This window comes from Hyaena hyaena, unplaced genomic scaffold (assembly GCF_003009895.1).
Source record: "Hyaena hyaena isolate Hyena2069 unplaced genomic scaffold, ASM300989v1 scaffold_409, whole genome shotgun sequence".
In the NCBI taxonomy this organism is placed as follows: domain Eukaryota; kingdom Metazoa; phylum Chordata; class Mammalia; order Carnivora; family Hyaenidae; genus Hyaena; species Hyaena hyaena.
In genome coordinates, this window is record NW_024081046.1 from 744,731 (window position 1) to 755,337 (window position 10,607).

The following is a 10,607-nucleotide window of genomic DNA, read 5'->3' on the forward strand; positions in this document are numbered from 1 at the left end:
CCATGGTGCGGCAGCGCCACCTGCTGACGCTTCTCAGCATCGCGGCCCCCAAGCGGCCACAGAAGCAGGGCCAGGGTCCCAGGGGGGCCGCGGTCCCAGCTCCGGGGTCTCACATCACGTCTTCCCAAAGCAAGGGTTCTGAAGAATTCCTTTATCTGCACGAACAGTTCCCAGGGACGGGCACAGTAGGCCGACCTCTGGCGGGGCCTCTAGGGCAGCGCCTTCTTTGGGTCCGAGCAGCCAGGGCTGAAGGTGGAGGCGCTGCGGGCACAGAAGTGCTCTGGGCAGAGGGGGCGGGTGCCCCTCCTTCCCTGTCGCAGGCTTAGCCCCCGGAAGAGGGTGTCCCGGCCTGGCCATAAGCCGGGGGGTCACAGGGAAACAGCCTAGGAGGGGGCCCACCGCCCTGTACGCTGCGGTGTCAGCTTCACAGCGAGTCCTTGGGCCAGGACCCAGGGCGGGGAGGCCTTCAGACGGGGGGGTGCTGCAGGGGTGCAGCCCAGGGCAGGGGGAGCGGTGTGGAAGAGGCCAAGATGAGGCGAGGACAGCACCGAGCACCCCGCGGTCGGGTCTCCGAGAGCAGCCGGGCGGGCGCTGCTGTCCCTGCGAGGTGATGTGTGCATAGCAACCGCAATGCCCTCTGAGTGACAGCAATGCTCTCTAAGAGCTGCTGGGCGCTCAGACATGAGTCTGGGTTGCACAAGCTGTCCCAGGGTCTGGAACCTTCCGGCTCACCTCGGGGTCTGGCTCCTGGGGGTTTCTGGACTTGCCTCCTGGAGTCCATGGATCACAGAGCCCAGAGCCCCCTGTGAGTGTCCCCTCAGTGGGTCACGTCCGCCCCAGCACTCGGGCCTGGTCTCTGGCCCTGCCCATGCCTGGGAGGCACCTGCCCCAGCCATCTACCTTTCCACGTCATCACGAAGGGCCCGGGGCAGCGAGGATGCGGGTGGGCTTCACGGTGCCTCCGTGTTTACAGGTTGCATGGTGGCGTCTGTGGACACCCACAAAGTGGCCCCTCACGGGGTAGGCCGTGGGGAAGGGGTGAGGCTTCTCCTGCTGGTCAGCAGTGGCCGCTGTCAGCCCTGCACGGAGCCTGGGAGCCGCCTCAGGCAGGTCCCTGAGAGGCGCTCTCAGACGTCAAGTGTGACGTGGGACACCACGTCTGCAGTTATAGAGCCCCGGGGTCTCAGAGAGGCCTTTCCCGCTCCAGGCGTGCGCCCCACGTACTACAAAGACGGGCTCCATCCAGCCAAACCTCAGTCCAGGGAACCCGCACCCAGCGCCGATGCCACAGGAGCCGTCAGTGACGTCAGTGCTTGGTGGCTGGAGGCCACGTGGCTCCAACCGTGCCCTCCCCGGGGAACAGCGCCCCGACGGGCAGGTGCTGGGCGGGGCCGCGGGAGGGAAGGAGCGGGAGCTCTCAAGAGAGAAGCTGACTCCGCCATAGAGAGGCTCCCTGGGGAGGGGTCTCCTGCGACATGCAGGGCAAGTCCCCAGGAGCCCGCTGGGGGCAGGAGGTGAGCCTGCGGTGTAGGCAGAGCGCCGGCCCAGGGCTGCCCAGGTGGGTCACAGGTGCAGCCACGCAAGGAGGTGGCCCCAGGCGGCAGCACCCACGGCAGCGCCCACATCTGCCCACAGAGGGCGCCCTCCGTGCATGAGCGCGTGCCTGGCACCTGGTGCCCGGCCCCACTGCCCCCCCCCCCCCGCTGCCCACAGGCTCCCAGAGCCCGCAGCATGAAAGGTGCGCCAAAGGCCCTCGGGCTGCAAGCACGGAGCCACCGCAGGAGACCTGAAAGTTTAAAGAAGTAAAGGAGCCCCACCCCTGCCCGTCCCCCAACCAGACAGCCCCCACCCCAGGGTCTCCCCCCAGGTGGTCTCGTCTCCATCACGTTCATCGTCATCTCCATGAGGACCCTGGTTCCAAGAGGGAGGGTGTGGGAATGTCCTGTGGCCACTGTAACCAATGGCCACAGCTTAGGGGCTTAAGAAGCCACGAACTTACCGTCTCGGTTCTGGAGGTCAGAGGTCTGAAATGGGCTGCGTCCAGGTGTGGGCGGGGGCCTCTTACATAGTCTCTGGGGAAGAATCTGTTTCTTTGCCCTTTCCAGAGTCCAGACGCGCCTGTGTTCCTTGGCTCGTGGCTGTCTCTGACCTTCAGGCCTGTAGGTGCCTCTCTCTGGTCTCCTGAACTTTCCTGCCTCCCCCGCCCCCCCCCCGCAAGCAACCCCGCCCGGATCATCCTGAATGACTCCCCAACTTCACCTGGCTGTTTATCAACCTCCATCCCACTGGGATCCTGAATTCCCTTTGCCGTGTACGGTGACACGGTCACAGGGCCGGGGTTTGGCACGCCGGGGGCCTTTGTTTCCCCAGCCCTGGGACCCTCCCCCCAGGCAGCCAGGCCCCATGCCCGGAGTTGAGGTGGGCACCCTATGCAGCACCCGGGGCAATCAGCACCTGTCAGAGGCGGAGGGCAGCCAGGAGCCAGACGCCTGCTCACAGGTTCGGGGCTTATCCTGCTCGCCAGGTGAGAACGGCGACCTCGGTACGTGGCGGCTCCTGCCCAGGGCCACCTGCTCGCCAGGAGAGAACGGCGACCTCGGTACGTGGCGGCTCCTGCCCAGGGCCACAGCCTCCCTCAGCCTGAGTCCTCTCTCTGCTGGCTGCCCACGACGGAGGTGGGGTGTCTGTAGACCCTTCTGTCCACAGGGGCAGGACTCCCCTGGGGGCGGCTGCACAAAATGCACAGAAGTCCCGGCTCAGTGGCTTTGGCCCCAGAGTAGGTTTGAGCCAGTCCTGACCCTTCAGGACGCCCCGTGAGGGCCAGAGAAGAACAGCCCCTGTTTGCTTTGTGGTTTGTGGAAGCCATCAGGATTAAGCTCTGCCCAGCTATGGGCTGTCCGCAACGCTGTCCCCGTCTGCCTGGCAGCCTCAGGGTGACAGCGGTCTGCAAGCCCCTAGGCAGGACCCACCCAGGGAGGGGTCTGTCTGGGCCTGACCTAGACTCGCTGGGAGGGCAGAGCAATCAGGCTCGTCCCCCGCTGCCCTGTCCCTCCGGACCTGGGGGGCAGCCACAGCCAAGTGGTCATTAGGTGACTGTCACACTGTCTATACGGGCTTCCCTTTCTCGGGGCCAGTGACGGGCCTTCCTGTCTTACTCTTCAGCCTGTACCTGCCCAGACAGCTGTTAAGTCCCGGAGGGCAGCACCTCCCTGGGTCAGGGGATCCGGGGCGCTGCCCTCAGCTGCCTCTGCCAGGGCCCGGCTGGCCCCTTCCCTTCCCGAGGCCCCGCGTGCCTCCTCCCACCCTCACCCCCTGCTCTCCAGCTCAGGCCTCACCTCCCCACCTCTCTGTCTCCTTCCCATCAGCGCCCTCAGGCCCCTCTCCCCACCTGCCCGCTGCCCCTGCTTCCAGGGCTCTGAGCCCCTCCTTGTCCCCGGCACTACCTTTGCCGCTCACATGGGGGCGCTCAAGAACACCAGACACAGATGAGTGAATGAGTGAAGGAAGGAAGGAATGAATGAATGAATGAATGAATGAATGAACGAACGAACGAACGAACGAACAGGCACCATGTGCCTGGGTAGGACCTCCCTGGCTACTGGGCCCTGCCCTGGCATTGCAGATGGGTCCCAGAGAGGATGTCACCAGGCAGGGGACAGACTGGGGAGAGGGTTGCCTTCGGCCATCTGATGACGCCCAAGGGGTGCGTCTCCAGCTGCCCCCGTGACCTTTCTGCCTGCGGCTTCTCACAACAGCTGTCCCTCGCTGCAGAAGGAGGCCTCTATGTGTTCCCGTCTCCCTGGCGGCCGTCGCGGGAGCAGAGACAGGATCCTCCCAGGAACGGGCGCTGCACCGCCCGGAGGTGGGGGCCCAGCCAGGCTCCTCGAGGTGCCTCTGGGGTCCCCCGGGGCGAGGTGTGCGGCTGGAGGCCCAGCCCGCCTGCCCACCGCCAGATCCCGCTGCTGGCTGCCGCCTGCCTCCGTGGGCGCCTCCTCTGACTGTGGGTAAATCAGGTCACCTGCAGCTCTTTGCAGCATCCAGAGGGGCCTTGGAAACCAGGGCAGATGGCGGCGCTTCCCGGGGGGAGTGGACTCATTAGTTGTTTCTAAATCAGACAGAGGGGCGGGGGCTTCCCAGGGTCCTGGGAGCCCACGGAGCCACGTGCCAGCCCACACAGGACACCTCCTGCTCCTTCTGAGGCCCAGTCACCTTGGGGAACGATGGCGGGGGATGCTAGGGGCCAGAGCTGATGGGGGAGGCAGGTGGGCCTTCAGCCAGGAAGTCAGGGCCGGGGGGCGCGGGCCGCAGGGGCTGCCCTGGGGGCCTGGCTCCCTGGCATGCACCTCACCACCCTGAAAAGGTCCTCAGTCCAGCGGCCTGCAGCCCCCTCGGCGAAGGGCAAGGGAGCCCACACATCTGCCCCGCGGCCTTTCCAATCAGGGTGGCCATCAGAACCCGTGGGCAAAGCCCAGGCCTTCGGCGGGAAGAGTGTTTACCAGCAGGAAGCCAGCAGGAAGGGAATGTATCTGCAGGCCCCTCCCAGCCCCTCCGGGAACAGTGGCTCAGGAAGCCTGCTGCTGCCGGGCTGTCCTGGGTCACGGCGTGAGGACAGGGCAAGATGTCATTCCTTGGTTCCATAGAACAAGCCGGAACACTGCGCCCACCATGGTGGGGACCGAGGGGCCCTGTCGCCTTGGTCGGCAGCTCCCTCGGCACATCTCCACTGCTTCTAGAAATGTCTGGGAGAGGACAGCCAGCCTGTGGGAGGCTCTGGGAAAGGGCAGTGGGCTGGTGCGGTGGGGTGGGCAGCAGGCCGGCCCTGGCAGGGACCCGAGAGACAGCAACCCAGCCTCCGTTCCAATGCCTGGGGCTGCTCCAAGCCTCCTCTTAAAGGGGGAGAGGTGAGTGGGACTGGGCAGAGCTGCAGCTGGACCAGGCCGGGTGGCAAAGGGGGGCAGGCAAGGCCAGGGCCGGCGGGCGCCCGAGCTCACCTTGGGACCCCAGACCTAGGCACCCGGCACAGGTGGCTCGAGGCCTGGGTCCTGGGTCCAGGGCCCAGGACAGGGTCCCGGATGTGGGTGCACAGAGGCAGCTGTGTGTCCTGGGCTTTGGGATTCTGATGCCATCTCACCGGCATCAGCGTGAGCGTCAGGGAACAGGATAGTCCCCTGAGAACGCCTCCCTGAACCTTCTAGAGACAAACCTCGGGTGCAGGACCCAGATCTTCATTCACAGTCTTGGCCTCGTCCCTTGGGTCTCGGCATCCTTGCCTGTGAACGGGACCCAAGAAGGACGCTTTCGGCCCCGTGCGCCACGAGGTCGGTGCGTCAGCCCACGATGCCCAGGACCCGGCACGAAGGCCCAGGCAGACACCTGTGCTCTGGTCACCCTTCCCTGTAGCCCCAACGGAGGCCAATTTCCCAGCCTCCTCATTTGTCTCCTCTGGGTCCCCCCGCCCACAGCCTCTGTGCTCCCTGAGGGCGCAGCTGTCCTCGGCCCCCAGCACAGCCCAGACACAAGGCAGGGGTCAGAGCAAAGCTACGAAGATGCCCGGTGGTCAGGGAGTGGGCCCTCTCTGCCCCCGCACACCCAGCCACCCCCCTGAGAAGCAAGAGGGGGCTTGGGGCTGGGGCCGAGGACAGGTCGCTGGGTCCCAGTAGAGGGTCACCAGCACCCCCATCACCAGCTTGCACTGCATTCTAGGAACGTCTATTGTGCCCATATCCCAGATGGGGAACCGAGGCCAGGTCACCAACAACAGTGCTGGATTCCAACCTGGTCTGGGCCCTTGACCTGGGGCTTCTTCAACCCCCTTAGCTGAGCTCCCTGCCCCCGCGCTCCCAGCAGGCCTTGTAGCAGCCCCTCCTGGGTGGCCAGTGGCTCCCGGGCCGGCACCCCAGTCGCCTGTTCACCCCCAGCAGGCTGACCAGGAGCCCTGCCCACACTCCCTGGACGGGCCGCCCGCCGCGCTGGGCCAGAGCCTCGTGTTTTCTGGCTGCAGCAGCACCAGCTCACGTCCAAGCCTGGCCGCGGCGCCCAGAGGGGGCCAGGCCAAGCCTGCGGCAAGGCCGCCTTCTCCAGCATTCCAGGGATCCTCCTAGCTGCCCGCTCTGCTCGTGGGCGTGCAGGCCCAGCGTCAGGCAGACCCAGCTCTTGGACAAGGCCGACCCCGGGCGGGGTGTTAGTGCTGGGCTGACGGGAAGGGAAACTGAGGCCCCGAAGGGGTATCTGCCCTGGCGGTCCAGCCGGCCCCTGGGTCTCTGCTTCCGACAAGCCCATTTCTGTCCCAGGGCCTGGAGCTCATGGGGACGCCTCCCCCAGGGAGCCGGAGGGCTGGAGTGCCCGGGGTGTCCCCTCCAGCGCCTGCCAGGGCAGGACCGCGGCTCTCCCTTCCCCTGGAGCAGCACGCGGCTGCCCGGAGCTGGGAGAGGCGTTGGGGGACCAGCTCCTAACAGGCCCGTCTGGTTTTCTTCTCTGGCTGGACTCCATGGAATCAGGCCTGGCCCAACCCAACCCGGAAGCTTCCAGGCCGCCCCGCAGACCAAGCCAGGTCCCACCCCCCTGCCCCTGAGGGGGGAGCCTGGGCACCATCCTGACTGTGACGCGGTGCCAAGCCGGCACCGGAGCACGTGGGCAGTGGCCCCTGTGGACACGCCCACACGAGCCAACCACAGACATCGCAGGTCAGGGGCCACCGGCCAGGTCAGGGGTCACGGTCTGCTGGCTGCCTTGCTGCCGGGCCTACCCCGACGTAGGCCCCCGAGTCCCTCCTGGGCTCCATGCAGGGCTGTGACCAAGGCCCTGGGAGGCCCCAGTGCTGAAGGATTAGGGTGCCCCCACCCCCTGCCGCTGCGTAGTTCAAAATAAGAACAGCATTAAGCCGTAAAGTTCGCGGAAGGAGGCCAAGGTGCTGCTCTTTCCCACAGAGACTACTTGGATGCCTTTCTGGAAATAACAAATACCAAATCCTTTCTAAAAATGTCACTGGTGGCCTGGCCCAGTGATGGGCCACCCTGAAGCCTGCCCTTCACCTACTCCAGCTGCCAGCCGCCTCGGTCCGCCCGGAAGGAAGGCCAGTGCAGTGAGCTGAGCGTGAGCAGAGGCAGCCGGCGCTTGTGGGGCAGTGGGCTCCAGCCTCAGCCTCCTTCCCGCCCAGGATCTGCCTCGGGGCAGTAGAGACGCCGCCTGGTCCTGGCTCTGGGGGAGGCAGCCTCCCTGCTCCCCAGGGTGCTGGTGGGGCTCATCCCTCCCCCGGCCAGGCCCCAGCCCCCTGCCCACCCTGCACCGGGACAGCAGAGCGTCCCTTCCACGTAGAGGCGCGCCCCCAGGAAGGAGGGCCCCCCTCTCGGACCAGCAGGGGCAGCACTTGGTTTGCTGTCAGCCTGTAGTTCAAGGCCACGAGTCCCCCCTACCAGCTCAGCCCGGGGTGGATGCAGGGCCCCCTGCGAGCCCCGTGCAGTGGGCTGGTCCCCGGTGCAAGGAGCACAGCCACGCGGGGGCAGCAGGGCCCCAGGCAGCACCCTTGTGCGCTTGCGGACACGGGGGCCGGGAGAGGTCAGCCCTGCCCGAGGACACGGCCGCCGTGAGAGCCGGGACGTGGGGGGATGGAAGATCCTCCCCGCCCAGCCACTACTGGCCGGGTTCCTGGGGCGTCTACGGCTGAGCTGGGGGCCCCCTGCAGGCAGGGACAGGGCAGGGCACACAGCAGGTGACACCGTGGAGATCCAGGCCGTGGGCGGTCACCACAGCACCCAGCACCGACCCCTTTCTAGTGAAGGAAGCTCCTGGAAGGAGGGCTGGCCCAGAAGGCAGAAGGGTCTGCAGGTTAGCTGCTCCCCAGGTTTGTGCCCAGTGTCTTTTGCAGGAGGCGGGCTTTCAGTGCCAGCCAGAGACTGGAGGAGCTTCGGGGCAACTGTGGAGGGAGAGACCCCCGGCTTCGGTCCCTCCCCGCAGATCCGCTCGCGTCACCGTGGCCCAGATTCCGCTGCTAGAAATACACTCGCAATTAAATGGAAAAGCCCAGAGAGGAAGGTGGGGTCACAAACACCTCGTTCTGGCGGCTCCCGGTGGGCCGGTGGGCCGTTGGGCACGCCTGCCCTGCCCCCCTGCCCGGTCCCGGCCTCGGGAGGTGATGCGGGCTGGGCCGCTCTGCCCTGGGGGGTGACCTGCGGAGGCCAGCAGGCCCCTTGTCTTCACACGGGGTCATCGCCCCCCCGGGCTGGGTGAGCGTGGTGTGTGGGCACAGGGGACGGACAGCCGCCCCTCTGGCCTCCCCGCGGCTCCTGCCCAGGGAGCGAGCCAGGAGCTCCCTCTGACAAGAGCGGCTGCGGCCGGAGGGGCTGCCCTGCCCAGCGCCTCCTCCTGACTCCTGGGTGAGGGCGGCGTGTGCCTGGGGCAGGCAGGGCTGTCACCAGGCCGTGCCGCAGCCCCGAGGCTCTGGCAGAGCTGGGTGCTGGCCCTGTGCTCTGGGCACCTGGGTGCTTCTGGACCAGCACGTGTTTACAGCCCCTTGGCCAGGAGGTGCCCAGCGTCAGGTCCCCTCCCTGCCCCACGCAGAGTCCCCTTGGCCGCCGCTCCGGCTGGGTGCCTGCCTCAGTGGGCACTTTCCTGCCAGCGTGGGCCGCCCACCTCAACATACATGTGTCGCTGCCGCACAGCGCCTGTAAAACAGAAGGAAGCCAGAGTCACCCACGTGTCTGGAGCCACAGGGCACCAGGCTGACCACGCAGCCGCTGCCTTCCGTCCTGGCCCCAGAGCTGTTCCCAGCCCTGCCCCGGGGGGCACGCAGAGCCCCGTGCCCTTGACGCCCCCACCCCGCCAAGGAGTCCTGCTGCAAAACGGGATCCCTGCAGCCGCAGGTGTGGGTGCACAGGGGGGTTTGAGGCAGGCGGGGAGGGCAGGGGGAGGTGAGCCGGAGCGGGGTCTACCCATCCCGGGCAGGGGTGTCTGCACCCGGCCCGGCTTCCTGGTTCCCTTCCAGCCCCCCAGCCTGCAGGCTGCACACTCCGCCTCCAGGGGGAACTGTTTGTTTGTTTAGGGAAGTATGTTAATGGGCCTTTCAGGTCTGAAGGGAAATCCCAGGGTGCAGGTGGGGCTGAGAATCCAAACCAGGTCTGAGGCCCCCCCCAGGAGGAGGTGGCTCGTGGGGGGGCTGAGGGCAGGCAGGGGCCAGGGGCCGGCAGTTGGGGGCAGGACAAATCCCACCTGCCTTTCGCTCCGTCCCTGGTGACCATGGCACTGGCACGCTCGCTGAGACTTGGGGTTTATTTTGTTGAAACTGTCAGGTCCTAGTCCTTCTCCACTTTCCGTTTTTTAAAACAAGTTTCGGCTCTCTTCCTCTGTTGCCAGTGTCTTTTCCTGTTTGTCACTTGGCTTTTAATTTATTGAAGACATGTATGTATGTATAGATAGATGGGGAAACGGCACTAACAGTCAGTCACATTTTCCTTTGCGGATTCTTCTTCAGGCTTGTGCTTGGAAAGCTCTTATCGGATTCAAAATCGGTGCAATACTTACATATGTCTCTTATTTATGGCGTGATTTCGTTCCTCTTCTTTTCATACTTCTCTAATCCATCTGGAATTAACTTATATGGATGCTTGGCCAGGGATATAACTTGATTTTCCTCTCCAAGTAACTAGCCAGTTGTCCCCGTGGTGCTGGTCGAGTGCCCGTCAGGTGATGGGCCCAGGCTCTCCTGGCCTGGGCTCAAGGCAAACCCCAGGAGGCGTGCGGGTGGGACTCCCTGGGCCCGAGGGACGGCGGGGCGCGGGCTGCCGGGAGACACCGCCTGCCCCGAGCCCTGCGGGCGAGGCCGGGGGTCGGCGCCCCAGCCTCCTTCTCCCGCTACCTCTCTGACCTCCTGCCCTTCCTCGCTCTGGCAAACGAGCTCTGGAGAGCTCAGCCCGGGGGCCCGAGAAGGACGCTCCCCCCCCCCACACCCGACAGGATGACATCGAACTCTAAGGACTGAAAACAATGAGACCCGCAGGAGGAGGAACCCGGCCCTGGAAATTTTGAGCCCGAGTTCTTCACCCAGCGAGATAATCGGGGCGTGGGAGGGCCTCGTAGGCGGGCAGGTGGCTTTTCTCCGGAGCCCATGGGGAGGGGACGCCGGGCCCAGGGGAGGCTGACGTGCTGTCGGGGCTCAGCGTGTCACTCGGCGACAGGACCCAGAAAACTGTGCAGAGACCTGGCTTCCAGGTGGGAGACGGAGGGCACGGCAGGCCAGTGCTTCCGCAGCAGCCAGAAAGAGCCAGAGAAAGCACACCGTGCACGGCCTTAAAGAGGCAGAAAGCTATGGAGGCGACACAGACACGCAAGTGAAATTCCTGGTGGCAGGAGGCCCCCACCCCCGGGTGCCTTCCCCGCGGACATCTCTGCGCCTGGGCTCCGGCTGAGCATCGTTCGGGCCCAGACAAGAGGCCACTGCTGGGGAGACAGGACCCAGCAAGGCCCTCAGTCTTACATGGAGTGAAGGCCGGACTGGAGCCTAGAGGAGCCTCAGACACCCCACGAGTGCCTCCGGAGGACACTTGCTGGGTTCGGTGGCTACAAGGGAGGCTGGGACCCAGGCCGAGAGGTTCTGAGAGGCAGAGGGAAGTCCC